The sequence below is a fragment of the Pelobates fuscus genome, chromosome 1, assembly GCF_036172605.1.
Source record: "Pelobates fuscus isolate aPelFus1 chromosome 1, aPelFus1.pri, whole genome shotgun sequence".
Taxonomy (NCBI): domain Eukaryota; kingdom Metazoa; phylum Chordata; class Amphibia; order Anura; family Pelobatidae; genus Pelobates; species Pelobates fuscus.
The window spans coordinates 38586589-38603864 of record NC_086317.1 but is presented as its reverse complement, the minus strand read 5'-3'; the positions used below and the strand labels follow the sequence as shown (position 1 = coordinate 38603864).

At 43.9% G+C, this 17276-nt stretch overlaps 1 protein-coding gene across 1 annotated transcript in view; it reads right to left on the bottom strand.

Moving 5' to 3' along the window:
• LOC134602755 (claudin-8-like) overlaps positions 1-14957 on the bottom strand; it is a 55715-nt gene extending 40758 nt beyond the window's left edge. The window contains exon 1 of the mRNA XM_063448063.1: positions 14888-14957. The gene's annotated coding sequence lies outside the window, so the exon portion shown is untranslated. The remainder of the gene's footprint in view (positions 1-14887) is intronic.
• Between the last annotated feature and the right edge of the window lie 2319 nt (positions 14958-17276).

Here is a 17276-nt window from a genome sequence, read left to right as displayed (position 1 = left end):
GGGGAAGGCTTATAAAGCCTTGCCCCGCCCTGCAATTAGGCTAAGAACACTCTGATTGGTGGGTTTAAGCCAATCAGAGTGCTCTTTGTCATTTTACAAGCATGGGAGCGTTCTTTGGAATTTTCCCACGCTTGTAAAAGGACACAGAGCACTGTGATTGGATGGATTTCAAGCCATCCAATCACAGTGCTCTGTGTCATTTTACAAGCGTGGGAAAATTCCAATGAACTTTCCCACGCTTGTAAAATGACACAGAGCACTGTGATTGGATGGCTTGAAACCCATCCAATCACAGTGCTCTGTGTCATTTTACAAGCGTGGGAAAATTCCAAAGAACTTTCCCACGCTTGTAAAATGACAAAGAGCACTGTGATTGGATGGCTTGAAATCCATCCAATCACAGTGCTCTGTGTCATTTTACAAGCGTGGGAAAATTCCATAGAACTTTCCCACGCTTGTAAAATGACAAAGAGCACTGTGATTGGATGGCTTGAAATCCATCCAATCACAGTGCTCTGTGTCATTTTACAAGTGTGGGAAAATTCCAAAGAACTTTCCCACGCTTGTGAAATGACAAAGAGCACTCTGATTGGTTTAAACCCACCAATCAGAGTGTTCTTAGCCTAATTGCAGGGCGGGGCAAGGCTTTATAAGCCTTCCCCACCCTGCGGAGCTCAATCTGCACGGAGCCCTCCATGGGTGAAGATGGATTTTTTTTTTGCGCTTGTTTTTTTTTTTTTTTTTTTTTATTGCGTCGGTTATTATGGATTTTTATTTGGCCTTTTTTTGGGGCTGAAGAAAGAAGATTTTAGAAGAAAGAAAACATCGAATGGTAAGTTTTTTTTATCTCTTTTTTTTTTTTTACAGGTTTTTAGTTAATGTTCCCCCCCTCATTATTTTTAGGGTGAGGGGGGTAGGTAGGGAGATAAAAAAAATTTTTTGGGGGGGTTAACTAGGGTCCCCCCGCTCAGGGGTGGGAGCCGGGGGGGGGGACAGTAGGCCCCCCTTATCGATAATTTTAGGGCCCCCACCCACCGCTCAGGGGTGGGGGCCGGGGGGGACAATAGGTCCCCCCTTATTGATAATTTTAGGGCCCCCACCCGCCGCACAGGGGTGGGGGCCGGGGGGGGCAGTAGGTCCCCCCCCCTTATCGATAATTTTAGGGCCCCCACCCGCCGCACAGGGGTGGGGGCCGGGGGGGCAGTAGGTCCCCCCCCTTATCGATAATTTTAGGGCCCCCACCCACCGCTCAGGGGTGGGGGCCGGGGGGGGACAATAGATCCCCCCCTTATTGATAATTTTAGGGCACCCACCCGCCGCACAGCAGTGGGGGCCGGGGGGGGAAGGAGAGTAGGTCTCCCCCCCCCTTCAACCACTATTGTGGACAGAAAGCGTCCCTGTGGATTCGGGCTTCAGCTGTCAGCTGAAGCTGAAGCTGTCAGCTGAAGCCACGCCCACAGCAGTGCTGATAGGCTATCAGCACACAAAGCGCGTTCACAGTGCTTTGTGTGCTGATAGCCCGTCTGATGTATTCACCCAGAATGCATCGGACGAGAGGCCTTTTTAGGGCCTCTGAACTCGGAAGTCCCTCTGGTGGCCGTCTGGTTGACTGCAACAAGAGGTGTTCCAAGCTTTCAATGTAAACACTGCATTTTCTCAGAAAATACAGTGCTTACAAGAAAAAGGCTCCGGGTAGCTGTAGCACTCACCTGAACAACCTCATTAAGCTGAAGTTGTTCAGGTGACTATAGTGTCCCTTTAACATATTAATCCAGCCATTCTAAGGACCGGTTTACATTCTGTCTATTTTTCTATTCTATATAGATGTTACATAGTTTTGCATGTTGGAACACACAAGTAGACACCGCTGCGATGAAAATATTGCGCTGGAGTCTGACAGCTAGGGAGTCCTCAGTTGTCAAGGAGATCTACAGAAGTATACTTTTATTTTTTACCCATGATGTGTGGTTGAAAAAAAATACATATATATGAAGACACAGACCATGTTAGTGTATAAAATGGGAAAAAGAAATATCCAGGCACACCTGAGGTTTCATCTAAAAGGCAGTCTTTGTTTGAAACACGGAAGTGGAGACAACGTTTCGGCTTCTCTCTGAGCCTTAATCAAGTTTGGGCATCCATTTGATGCCTTCAGGGTTTGGCCCTCCCTTTCTGGAGCACCCTGTAGGAAGAATCCCCTCATTTTTTAGTGTGTGCATTACACTCTCTCCAAAAAGGCAAATTGGAAAAATTCCCTAACTTGGCTATTTTTCCACTAAATATATTTTGACCTAAATGCGAGTTACCCTGATAACTTTATAGCAATGCATAGTTTATTAAATAATGACAGTACATTGTAGAGAAGAACTGACTATGATAAGGGGGAAGGCAGACAAGGTCTATCTATTAATCTCCGAATTAAAACTGATTGAGCTCTAAATGGCTTGATTTAGGCTAAGGTCACTGATTTAAAGCATAGGTTACCTATTTTAGTCTGAATTCTGCCATTCAGAGTTGAGTGTCCTACATTTCAGAAACAGAGGGCTTGAAGGAGAGAAAATGTGGCCGTTCGCTAAACCGAAAACTGAAGAAATTGAGAAAAAATTCAAATATAAATTAAAACGTGTGTGTTATTCCAACTATTGCATCATAAAATATGCAAGTCTTAATCTGGTTTTATTTTTGGAGTAAATGCCTGTCAGATTGAGATACAACAATACATCTGCATTAAAAATCAAAACCAAATTACAATGACTACCTGTATGTCGGACAATATCAAAATGAACACCATAAAAACTACAAATCAATTTTAAAACCAAGCACTGTTTATATATATACAGGGAGTGCAGAATTATTAGGCAAGTTGTATTTTTGAGGATTAATTTTATTATTGAACAACAACCATGTTCTCAATGAACCCAAAAAACTCATTAATATCAAAGCTGAATATTTTTGGAAGTAGTTTTTAGTTTGTTTTTAGTTATAGCTATTTTAGGGGGATATCTGTGTGTGCAGGGGACTATTACTGTGCATAATTATTAGGCAACTTAACAAAAAACAAATATATACCCATTTCAATTATTTATTTTTACCAGTGAAACCAATATAACATCTCAACATTCACAAATATACATTTCTGACATTCAAAAACATAACAAAAACAAATCAGTGACCAATATAGCCACCTTTCTTTGCAAGGACACTCAAAAGCCTGCCATCCATGGATTCTGTCAGTGTTTTGATCTGTTCACCATCAACATTGCGTGCAGCAGCAACCACAGCCTCCCAGACACTGTTCAGAGAGGTGTACTGTTTTCCCTCCTTGTAAATCTCACATTTGATGATGGACCACAGGTTCTCAATGGGGTTCAGATCAGGTGAACAAGGAGGCCATGTCATTAGATTTTCTTCTTTTATACCCTTTCTTGCCAGCCACACTGTGGAGTACTTGGACGCGTGTGATGGAGCATTGTCCTGCATGAAAATCATGTTTTTCTTGAAGGCTGCAGACTTCTTCCTGTACCACTGCTTGAAGAAGGTGTCTTCCAGAAACTGGGAGTTGAGCTTGACTCCATCCTCAACCCGAAAAGGCCCCACAAGCTCATCTTTGATGATACCAGCCCAAACCAGTACTCCACCTCCACCTTGCTGGCGTCTGAGTCGGACTGGAGCTCTCTGCCCTTTACCAATCCATCCATCTGGCCCATCAAGACTCACTCTCATTTCATCAGTCCATAAAACCTTAGAAAAATCAGTCTTGAGATATTTCTTGGCCCAGTCTTGACGTTTCAGCTTGTGTGTCTTGTTCAGTGGTGGTCGTCTTTCAGCCTTTCTTACCTTGGCCATGTCTCTGAGTATTGCACACCTTGTGCTTTCGGGCACTCCAGTGATGTTGCAGCTCTGAAATATGGCCAAACTGGTGGCAAGTGGCATCTTGGCAGCTGCACGCTTGACTTTTCTCAGTTCATGGGCAGTTATTTTGCGCCTTGGTTTCTCCACACGCTTCTTGCGACCCTGTTGACTATTTTGAATGAAACGCTTGATTGTTCGATGATCACGCTTCAGAAGCTTTGCAATTTTAAGAGTGCTGCATCCCTCTGCAAGATATCTCACTATTTTTGACTTTTCTGAGCCTGTCAAGTCCTTCTTTTGACAAATTTTTCAAAGGAAAGGAAGTTGCCTAATAATTATGCACACCTGATATAGGGTGTTGATGTCATTAGACCACACCCCTTCTCATTACAGAGATGCACATCACCTAATATTGCTCCATTTGAACTACAACTGCCCTTTAACCCCTTTGTGTCATGCACACTAGATAATATCGCTTTCTGTGTAAGGGCCAGCTCTACAAGTCATTCAGATGCTACAAAGCATGTTCTAGAATCTAGATCTTCACCAACGGGAATCGGTGACCTGCAAGTAAACTCACAATGCTTTTTGTAATTTGGTATAGTAATCACAGCGTTTGTTGTATCAATATTTTACTCATCTCATATTGATTGTTCATTTTATTGTAAAATGTTAAATCTTTCAATAAAAACTATTTAAAAACTAAGCACAGTGAGTGATGATGCTGCATATTTTGGCAAGTGTTAGAAGAATTCCCAAATCGACTGTGCTTCCCTGGATAGTACATCCAATGTTCTCGGGCAGCCAATGAAAAGCAGTCCTCCCAAATGTTCTGCTTTCGGTAGAGCAGTCTTAATTTTTTGGGTACCTTTTTCACACTTTGTTCCTGCTGTACCGCTTTTGTTGACACCATCAAACTGTCCCCAACAAGCGAAGAGCGGGTACCTCATTATACAAGGCCCCAGGGAGAGTGCGCAGCTTAGCGGACAGGGGCACATGTATGAATGTGGGATGAATGATGCATGATCGGCTATGTGCTACGTGTGGGAGTGTGAGATGTGAGGAAGTGGGTGGTGACAGATCAGACTGACCTCAGTGCCACTTGTTTTCCTGCCTCCTCCTGTTGCTGGGCTTGCTGGATTTTCTGCTTGGGGTCCTGGATGCTGGATCCTGGTTGTTACAGTCATCCTGGGTGCCCTCAGGGCTGGTAATGGTGCTGCTGCTGCAGACGGTGGCCTCCTCCTTCCCCAGCAGCCTGGCGATGAGGTTCCCCTCCCCAGCAGTCTGTGTCTCCCTCCGTGGGCACCCTCCATGGGCACCCTCCCTGGGCACCTTAAGGAGGGAGGCGTTCATCCGCCACTTCCAGGGTGTGTGGGTCCCGGTGGTTTTTAGAGTGATCTCTATGTCTGCATGATCTGACCAGGATATTAAGTTTATTGCGGTGGTCTTGACCCATTGCATGCCCAGCCGATTCATGAGGAAGAGGTCTATGCGGGAGTAGGTGGCATGGGGGGCAGAGTAGAACGTGTAGTCATGCTCACTTGGGTGTTGGATTAGCAACAGATCCAACAGTCCTTTGTTAAGTATGAATTTGTGCAGAAGTTTGTCCTGTCCCCCTCTGTGTTGTGAGCGCGGTCTGACGCCGGGCAGGGTGTCGCATTAAGGTCCCCTCCCAGTATCAAGATTCCATTCGGGAGGGTATGTACAATTGTTTCGAGGTCTGTCCAGAACTCTGGTGTGGGGGAGTTTGGTGCATAGACATTCACAAGGTGGTAGGTGTTGGAGTGGAGTGTGCTTGACAGTACCACGTACCGGCCTTCCAAGTCGGTTTGTACGCTAGTGACCTGTATAGGGCATTTCTTCTGTATGAGTTTCTCTACTCCATTTTTTTTATAAGGGGCCCGTGATGCGTATGCTCTTGTGTATATGTGGTCTGTTAGGCTTATTCGTGAGCTAGGTGGTATGTGTGTCTCTTGCACGAATGTGATGTCGGTCTTATGGCATCGTATTTCTCTCAAAAGTAGTCTGCGTTTAGTGGGTATATTTAGCCCATTCACTTCAGTGAGGTTATTTTTAATTCCATGTCTCGTTGTGGAGTAGTGTGTGTCGGCTTACCCAACTTGAGACGTGGTGTCAGTCTATTCCGTGTTCTTGACGGGACCCGTGCCGTCCACCCCGGTGAGTGTGCACAATCATGTTTTTAACCATCACTCCACACATTCAAATTAAAGTCTCTAAATAGCCACGCTGTAACAATGGCTGAGTTGGCTGAGTTATTTTTGCCTCAGTTTTTCCAATCAGATTTAAAAGGATACTATAGCCACCAGAAGAAACTACAGCTTAATGTATTTGTTCTGGTGAGTATAATCATTCCCTTCAGGCTTTTTGCAGTGAACACTGTCTTTTCAGAGAAAAGCCTAGGGATGCCTCCACTGGCATGGCCAATTCCTCAGATGGCCACTTGAGGTGATTCCTGGGGCAGTGCTGGACAGTGTAACTGCCATTCAGTGTCTCACCCCTCTGCATGGAAACACTGAACGTTCCTCATAGTAATGCTTTGATTCTATATATATATATATATATGAGGAGATGTTGATTATCCAAGGCAGTGTTTGGCTCTGCCCCCTGCCCTTCCTCCTTGGCAATCTTAGCCAATCCAATGCTTTCTTATAGGAAAGCACTGTGATTGGCTGAGAACATTACTTATGATGGTCAGAGCAGGGGCAGAGCAAGCACCAGCAGACTGGAATAAAAGTACTATATGTGGGGAGGCTAGATAGTGTTTTAGGGTCAGGAATACATGTTTGTGTTCCTGACCTTGAAACACAGAATTTAATGAATAGCCCTGTTTGAGAATATTTCATCTGTTTATTTTGCCATTGACTACCCTATGCATCATGGTATGGTATATGGTAATAACATATTATTGCAATATAGCATAAAAACATAAAAATAACCTTATTGTTTATATGGGAATTTGTACAATACTGCAGAGCACTAATATGATAAAGTAAAATCATAAAATTAAAACACTTATTAATTAAATTACGCATTGTGTTGTACTGAAAAAAATCTCCCACAGACCCCAACACTCTGATGTGGATGGGACACAATCAGGGTTATTCACTAACGTGAGAATTTAAAGTGAATTTAAAAATGAAATATCCAGTAATTATGTGAAATGCGTTTGGTTCCCAGTTTTATTTAGTTTTTTTGTTATGCTCTCCCCCACCCACCTCAAGTTTTTTGAAGCCCGGTGCAGAGATGTGTTAGCTACAACTCCTATCACTGCTGCTTGTTATGGTGGGCATGCTATGCTCACAATATTGTAATACATCCGCACTACAAGGATATTTGTTTTCCAGAGAACTTTTTTTTCCATTAAGTTCTTTTGAGTGCAGTTTTGCTATTTTGTCGAATTTTCAGAATTGGAGAAACATTGCAGCCGAAACCGAGAACTTGTAGCACATCTACTGCCATGGTGGAGTAAGTAAGTAAATAGTTTCCTGTTGTTTTTGTGATATATTTATATCCATTTTCTTTCATTTATATTAAAAGGATCCTATAGTGCCAGGAAAACAAAGCCATTTTCCTGGCACTATAGGCTCCTGGAGTGCCCCCCTCCTTCATGACCTCCCTCCTGCGGGGATGAAGGGCTTAAAACCCCTTCAGCCACTTACCTGAATCCACCGCCGATGTCCCTCGCTGCTGGGTCAGACTCCGCCCATGCTCTTCCCCCACCGATGTCAGCCGGCCGGGGAGACCTAATGCTTTCCTATGGGGAAAATCTGAGGCAGGAGGTCCATGAGGACGTCAAGCATCAGATAATGGACCAAAAGTCTGTTTGGATTCCAGAAGCCCTTCAGTAGCTGGCAGACTTAGAGCTGCAATGTAAACATTTCAGTCCTCTGGAACTGCAATGTTTTACATCGCAGCACTAAGTGCAAATGGGACCCAGCACCCAGACCACTTTAATTAGCTGTAGTGGTCTGGGTGCCTACAGTGTCCCTTTAACAAATCTTAATTCCCCTTATATGATGTAGTGGCACAAACGTCTCTTCTGCTTTATTTCACATTTCAATAACCACCCTACTATTGGGCACACCTTGTATATAATTAAGGTTGTGAAAAGAAAAAAAAAACAAATTAAAGAAAATCCAAGTCAGTTGAGTTTTCAGTTCGACTATTTTGGCCCAAAAATATTGACTTATTCACTAAACTGTAGTACATTTAAATTTAGACTAAAAGAACCTAAGTGGTAACTATAGCTTACATGGAAAAAAAATTCTGATCTATGTTTGCCAAAATTTTGCCAATCAGCTTTTAAATTGCTATAGTTCAAATTCTAATTACTAACCCATAAGACTTAATTTTATAACATGACAGGAGGCTTCGTATTTGCTTAAGTCTCTCTTTACTAGAACTCCACAGCAGCACAGAAAAAACAACCAATCAGAAAAAAGTTAGGTACTATAAAACTCCCCTCCCCATGCATCATTTCCTCTTTCTTTGCTGCTCCGCACCAGTACAGGTCAGAGTACCACGGCCTCCTGCTTATAGTGGGTGGTTTTGGGTTGTTTTATGACTTATTGGGATTTATTTTGATATCTCAGTATATTTTCTTATTTGTTATTTGTACCTTTATCTAGTATCTTGTGTTCTGTACTCCTATATTTTTTGGTTATATTTCGTGTTACTTTTGCTTATACCTTTTTACTACTTGCCTTGCATTTGCTTCCCCTGTCTTCTTAGGGATTCTTTCCCTTTCAGGGGGTAGTTTTAGGGGAGTCTTGGGGGTTTTTTTTCTCTGTTTCGCCATGCCTTCCCCCCCCCCCCTCCCCTTGCTGCCCACTCTCTTTGCCCGCCATTTTCCGCGGGCTGCCTGCGCGGTATAGGGGTTTCAGGAGACTAGCCTCTGGCTGCCTCCTGATTTCCCGACCCCCTAGTTTCATACCGGCGACCGAGGTACTCGCGGTCGGACGCGAGTACCCGGCGGCCGCTCCGCTCACTCTCGTGGCCGCCCCGTCCGCCACGTGGTCGACCGCCGCGCTCAACTTCTTCACAGAGCCGCAGGCGGCCGACCGGGTGGAGGAGAACGCACTTACTCGCGACCCCTCCTCCACCCACGGTGGTCGGATCGCGGCTATTGTTGCCCTGCCTTTTCCCCGGCGGATTCCCTCCAGTTTTTGCCGGAAGGCAGGGTACTATCCCCTTTTCCTATGTGCTATTTATTTCCAGCGTGTATCCCACAGCTTCTGTGTGTCTTAGGGCATTTTCATGTCGGATATATATAGTAGTCTGAGCCTTTTTAGTGTTATATATTTTTCATATCTGCTGTGAATTTTATTGACACAGATTCTGTTCTTGCTGTGGTTTTTTCACTGACTATGTGTATCCCATAATTAGTTTTCCCACAGTGTACATCACATAGACAGTGTATAACGGACAGTGTATAACACATATTAGTTTTCTGACAGTGTATTACACATATTTATTTTACTGACAGTGTATAACACACATTAGCTTTGCTGACAGTGTATAGCACATTAGTTTTACTGACAGTGTATAACTCATATTAGTTTTTCTGACAGTGTGTAACACATATTAGTCTTCTGACAGTGTATAGCACACATTAGTTTTACTGACTGTGTATATCACATATTGGTTCTACTGACAGCGTACATGACATGTTGGTTTGCCTTGCTGACTGTGATACCACAGATTCTGTGAGTTTTTGCCGACAGTGTGTATCGTGGTTTACTGTGGGTTTTTGTTGTCAGTGTATATCACAGATTACTGCGTGTTTCTGTTGACTGTGTATATCGCAGGTTGATGTGAGTTTTGCTGACAGGTTATGTCACGGATCGCTGTGAGCTTTTTACTGTCAGTGTATATTAACAGGTTTTGTGAGTGCCTGATGGGATATATTGCAGGTTATTGTGAGTTACAGGTATATGAACTCTGTTACACTGATTCTGTACAGGGTGTTTACAGTGCCAGTTAGCTCTAGGATTCATCTCCTTCTCAGTATATATATTTTTTCTGTCCGGCTGGAGGTCTCTTGAGACTCCTCTGGTATGATTTCTCTGTCCATGGCATATATCTCTCACTTACAGACCTGGCTCTGACTCAAACTAGTATGGGAGACCAGTCTCGCTGATGCCATACATTTTTATCAGATTCCCGGGGGAATTCATTGGGTTGGCTATCGTTGGCCCTACTCCTGGAAGTGCCCATGGTTACAATACCCTTCAGGTGGTATGATGAGGGTAGTCTATTATACGATAAGGAATTTCCAACAGATCTGTGTGAACACGGGCATACCAATTCACAGTTTAAGGAGAGTATTGCTCAGTGTATCTTACATTCATGGACATGATAGCCTCTGGAACAACTTCCACTTATACCCTATACAGACTGAATACCACTATTTGCCTGCTGGGCATCTAGGGACTGCCAGTCCCGGTTCAGGTTTATTCACATGGCATTACACTGCCTAATGGGTTGGAGTCTAGAGTTCCTGTGTCAGGATGCTCTCAGAATCTGCTATTCTTAGGGACCTCCACTGGAACTAGGAGGTCCCCATTACTCATTCAATACCCATTGTAACGCGCTACGGAATCGGAGGGCGCTATTTTGAATAACATGTTATCATAATATAACAATAATACACAACCAGGTTCGGCCTGCTATGTCTGTGCCCATAAGAACGGCCTGCTATGTCTGTGCCCATAAGAACGGCCTGCTATGTCTGTGCCCATAAGAATGGCCTGCTATGTCTGTGCCCATAAGAATGGCCTGCTATGTCTGTGCCCATAAGACCGGCCTGTTATGTCTGTGCCCATAAGAACGGCCTGCTACGTCTGTGCCCATAAGAACGGCCTGCTATGTCTGTACCCATAAGAATGGCCTGCTATGTCTGTGCCCATAAGAACGGCCTGCTATTGTCTGTGCCCATAAGAACGGCCTGCTATTGTCTGTGCCCATAAGAACGGCCTGCTATTATCTGTGCCCATAAGAACAGCCTGCTATTGTCTGTGCCCATAAGAACGGCCTGCTATTGTCTGTGCCCATAAGAACGGCCTGCTATTGTCTGTGCCCATAAGAACGGCCTGCTTTTGTCTGGGCCCATAAGACTGGCCTGCTATGTCTGTGCCCATAAGATCGGCCTGCTATGTCTGTGCCCATAAGTACGACCTGCTATGCAAGTGCGGCCGGCTATGTCTGTGCCTATTAAGAATGTCGGTACCTATTAAGACGGCCGGTTATGTCTGGGTGCCGAACCCCGGCTAGGCCGCAGACCTGGGGGAATATCACTGGGGAAATGCCGGTGCCCACCAGTGACATGGAAATAGGCAGGTGTCCAGACAGGCACCTTTGCCAATCTATCCAAGAGGAAACCAGTATACGGCCATCTGAATATGGTGGGTAGGGTGAAGGCCCGGAACCTCATGCCTGAAGGGCAAGGTTTTTTATAAGGCACCCGGTTATACATCTCCAAGGAAGACTTCGCACAGGCAAGGATCGGTGCTCAGACACCTAAGGAGAATGCAGTGTTTTTTTCCTTACCTTTACATCTACCTCCGTATCTGCTCCCCGGTATCCTTAGAGGTATCGGTAGTTACTTCCCACGTTAGATTAGCTCCTGGCTCGGTTCAGTGGGTCTTACCTTCCGGCCTGCTATTTTCCCTTCTATCTGTTCTCGAATTTATGTATTTTCTCTTATCTACGTTAAATTTTTCGTTTTCGTAACTTCCTTTTCCTTTCGCTCGGGTCGTCGAGAGGCCTGACTTGACCTCCCCCGACCTCCCGGGCGCTTGTGGATTGCGGAGAACGTCTCCAGCTTTCCTCCGGCTACCAACGGTCGTCCTGGACCCCGCGCGCGCGCACGGGATCCGGGCGGACAGTTGGTAGTTTTTTCCTTTCCATTGTTGTTTTCTTCCGTGGATTTCCATCAGCCTTATACTGATATTGGTATTGGGTGTTCCTGCAATTGGTCACCCTGAGTCTCTAGGGACTCTAGTTTGGACCACAGGAGGGTGCGGCCCTCCTTCATCCCGATTCAAGAATACTTTATTTTCAGGAACAGAGAGCGAACCCTCTCAGATACAGGACGGACACTGATTTGTTATTGAGGGACACAGCCCTCCCTCAACCTCGGCCGAATACTGGGCTGGATACAGAGTACATGTTTGGAGGACGCGTTCTCATAGAAGGAACCGATCACGGATGTAAACCCTACTGTTTGGTTGTTAACAGGCGCGGCCCGCTCAGGCTATCGGCCGGGCGCGGTCACGTTAGTCGATCACATTAGATGAGAACGCGGCTCTCTCATACGCTCGTCACTCTACAGGGCCGGCCATTCGCTCACCACACAGGCTTGTACCTGTGCAAGACATCGGTGACTACATAGAGGGGCGTCCCTCCTGCATTCAATTGGATCTGACGCCCGTACTACTGATTTCGTTATAGAGGACTGCCTAGTCATACAAGATATAATCTTTAGTCTGGATCCCTCTATTCTATCTCCGGTGAGGGCTCTACTGGGTCCGGATCACTTAGATACACACACTACTGAAGATAGTACGGCTAACGGATGGCTTCAGGTATTACGAGAGTGCAGGTGTTTGGTTTTCTCTACACCTTATAAATCGTAAATCTGCTTTCTGTTTTGGATATCCAGGCTATTGCGGACCAACCGCACAGACCGTTTCTCCCATATCAAGATGACAGGAGCTACGGAAACCTTCATGGAGCGAAAGGACACTGCCTTGCTCGGGTACCAAGATTAAGGAGGGCCAGTTATCCGGTCTCTGGGTAACCGTACACATGGTTCACATGGTGAGACCGGACATCCCGGTTGGCTTGAGTTCCCTGCTCATTACGATCTCGGGAGAAGGGGGCAGGACAGCCCCATCTCCTCGGAACGCATACCTGGTGAACAGGATTCGGAGTTGGTGGGTCCTCCGTCTATTAGCTATTTACCCCTCGCGGGAGCCATTCTGCCTTTTTGATTCACGCTAACCTACTCTTCAACTACCGTCGAGGAGACCTACGAGACCTTGCGAGAGTACCTGGGGTACCCCGACTCCTACACAGACACCTTTCACTCTTAGGCGAGGACATACCTGGATGGAAATCTGCACTCCGGTTGCACTCTCCATCCCTTTGAATATTTCTGGGATTCACTATTCCAGAAAATAGTCGACCACTGTTCCTCCACATGAGTTCAGTTCGGAACCATGACTAGACGTCCTTTTGGAATCTTTTCTCTACAGAGTCCGAGGATTACACAGTCCATTTGGAATGCCGGAATCACTTAGGATATGGCTAGTTGACTACACTCCCGCAGGCACTACAGATTTATCCTCGGATGAGACATCTCACCAGGTAGACCAGGAGAGAATGAAGGATCATACTCGGTTATATTGCGTCTTGGTGGCAGTTTCTTCTCGCGGCCTTGCATACGCAAAAGGCCTTCGTTATTTTACAACTACAGGAAAATAGCTGATAGGTCAGTTGCAAGCTCAGGTACCAACCGCTAGGAAGCAGGTGACAACACTAGTTTGTTGGATCTATCAGCAGATGGTGTTTTTTCTGTGTGTTGAGATGCTTCATCGGCTGACATCTTCATTGATTCGTCTACTGTCGTTTTTTCGCAGTTGGTAAGTACAATTAGGATTACTTTGCTATCTCCTGGAATAGGTACCAGCGACACAACCAGCGTTGGATTGGTGATCTGAGCGTTGAAACAGCAAATACGAAGCCTCCTGTCATGTTATAAAATTGTAGATTATGCTAGCTTTAGTGTACCTATAATCTTAATTTTATTAATGACAGGAGGCGAGTATTTCCCACCCATTTTTATCCCTCCCTTGTTCTATGTTTATAGTTTGGTTTGATCAGGTACGTATGCAACTCTGCTTGTTGTCTCTGCTACCTGTTGCATGCTCTTATGTCTTTTCTTTCATAAGTAGGGTTGGGATATCTTCATTTTAGGTAATTTTGGTTGCTACATTGGGTGCCTACATGTTTATTCAGAGTACCTTTCATTGGATAATCAACCTGTCGATTCTGTTTTTCTCTCGTTTCAGTTTACAGTCCATCAACACTATCTGGTTTGGCAGTTCTTCTCGGGTGGTGGACATCGTTGTATTCATCGTATCTAGGACTTTGTTTCTTCCCCATTATGTTTTCTGCCTTTTATTCTGTTTTGTCTCAGCTTGAAAGAGGAAATGATGCATGGGGAGGGGAGTTTTATAGTACCTAACTTTTTTCTGATTGGTTGTTTTTTCTGTGCTGCTGTGGAGTTCTAGTAAAGAGAGACTTAAGCAAATACTCGCCTCCTGTCATTAATAAAATTAAGATTATAGGTACACTAAAGCTAGCATAATCTACAATTTGTTTGGGCATTGAATCCCCAGTTATATCCATCATTCATCCCTGTAGCTGCAGTAAAATTCTAAATTCTGATAAATATTTTTGGAATTTCAGGAGCCAGCTCAAAACAAGTTAAAATATCATTCAGATAATAAACATGATAAATTCTAATATTTTATTTATTTTTTTGTAAAATAGTTGCACTTGTTTATAGACTGTGTGATATGAATGTCATCGTAGCAGCTAACATATATTTTGAGAAATCTGCAATCTTTTCCTTCATGTAAGTGTGAAATTCTAATTACAGAGCTCTGCTTAATATTGGCACCTGGTGTGTTTAAATACAGAGTGTAGAGACATACTTTGCAATTCTTAGCAGTTTAATAGTAAGGTCATATACAAATCAAACAAAAGTACAATCTGCTTTGGATTTAAATGTTGTTGATAATGGCATTATATAATTTATTCAGTACCTGTCTTAGTTAGTAACTCAATGTTCTTTTTCAAATTGATCTAATGTAATCAAAAACAGAGGAGAATTGCTTCATATCACAAGAAACTAGACATCACTGCAACATTTCAACACTTCTGGAAAACAAAAATGCACAAATTAAATTGCTATTTGCTATTATTAAAATAAAGTATAAAAGTGTACCTTAATGTGGAATAAAAGGTGGGTCTGAAGTTAGTAAGGTGTAGTCTTTGAAACCTGACCTGTCTGATTTCTTGTGCAAACTGTGTACAGGGCACAGAAAATTCATACCTCCACGCTCCTTTGGGGCCACCTATAAATACAAAATAATTACGCTACAAGTTGTGTATGTGCAATTAGATGAGGTGTGTTTTGCTGTGGATGGCGAAATGATAAAAGAGATTCATGTACATGTTTTAAATGTTTATCATGGCCTGTAAGGGTTTTAACCCAAGAAATGTGTGTGCACCTAAAGTTAACACAACGCGATTTCTTCGTGAAATACTGACTTGTAAGAAATAAAAAGGAAAAAAAAAATGTGTATTTTGAAAAATAAAATCCAATTTGGCTATACTCACAGCTTGGCTGTTTTAACCAAAATCTTACAACTTGAATATCAGTTGACACAATCCAGTGTTTAGTGAATGATTCCCAAATAGTTACTGCAAAACAAGTTATTCCGTCAGGAACAAAAATGAAACACCTCCCAGCATAGAAAGTCTGGGGTCTGGGCCAGGTGGGTTCCGGGGAGTGTCAGGGAAGGGTGGTGACAAGACAGTGGACCTCTGTGAAGGAGAAATATCACTAAATAAAGGTTATGTCACTGTGCTCTGGTTGCAGATGGATTAACGCACTCTCCGACCCACCCCACTCATTGTAGCAGGTACTAATAAACTGCAATTCAATAAATTTTCTTAGAATACTCACTCATTTTGATTTTTTTTCGCTTTCCTTAAATAGTTATATTTACACTTTTTGCCCTAATTGTATGTGGTAATCGATAAATAGATTTAATTATTTATATATAATTTAATTTAATTATTATTAACACAAATGCGGTTTTATGTCCAGGGTCAGACTGGACATACAAAGCAGTCCTGGAAAAAATTTATGCCAGCCCCCTAAGTCATTTTGCCATGTAGTGTGTGTACATATACATATACACAAGCTCACTACAGACCAGTTCACTGGCATACACATATGCTCACTACAGACACTGACACATACATGCTCACTACAGACAAGCTTACTGACACACACACATGGTCAATACAGACAAGTTCACCGACACACACACATGCTCATTGACAGACAAGCTCACTACAGACAAGCTCACTGACACACATACAAGCTCACTACAGACAAGGTAACTGACACATACAAGCTCACTACAGACAAGCTCATTGACACACATGCTCACTACAGACAAGCTGACTGACACATGTTCACTTCAGAAATGCGGTGAGGTAGTATAATCTATCTATCCGCTGGTAGACAGGAACAGCATAAAATAATCCAGGCAAATAAATACAGCATACCATAATCCCGGTAGCGTTGTATGAATCCTTCCTTCCCAAGAACTAGACGACACAGACGACACATGGGTTGGGAGTCAACTGAGCTTTTATTCACAGGTCACAGTATTTATGGGATTCCCCATGCAAGGTACTGACCTTACAGGGGTTGTACAGTAGGGGACTACATGGGGACTTAATAACCTGGACCTTTATCCCATCATGCACTGCTGCACGAGAGGGACACTCCCACTAGAATATACAGTTAAGTGGATTATCCCTCCGTGCAGCAGAACTGACATTTTACATAAAAATACATAACTTTTATAAAATTCTGTATATTTAGACGAATGGACGTTCGGTTGATAGCTGGGACCTGAGCGCACATTTCGTGAGAGTACCGCTCAGATCCCAGCCTAAATAACCGAACGCTGCACGAAACAAACATTACGTTGAAGTTACCTTCAAACTACCGATTGACTTTAGGGAACCACATTACAGAACGGCCGGGGCTCCCGAACGGCTTGGAAGTCCAGCGGTATTCGTGCCGTCGAGTAGCCGATTTTAGTTCCAGGCGCTCAACGACCAAATACCGCTGGGCTAACAAAGGATCCAAGATGGCCGACCGCCGTGTGGTCGGTAGCAGAACGATGGCCACCCTGCATCCTTCTAATTACCGATTGCAACAATGTTGCAATCCTTAATGGGAGCCACACGGCCTCCTGTGTGTGGTCTCCATTCGGCAGTTTGGTTCGTTTCACGAACAGTGTTGAAATTCACTGTTCGTGAAACTATTGTATGAATGCTGGCGGTTTTCATGCCGCCAGCATACGAACGCTATTGTTTGCATGAATACATAGTGCAGACGTACACTTGGTTCTTAAAGCAATACACACACATTTCTGAAAATACAGTTTAAAGTGGCTAGTTTTGTCACACTCACTGACACACACACACATGTTTACTACAGACAAGCTTACTGACATACAAACATACTAGCTTGCTCACTAGCAGATTCACACACAAAAAAATCACTGACATTAACTGAAGCTTACCTG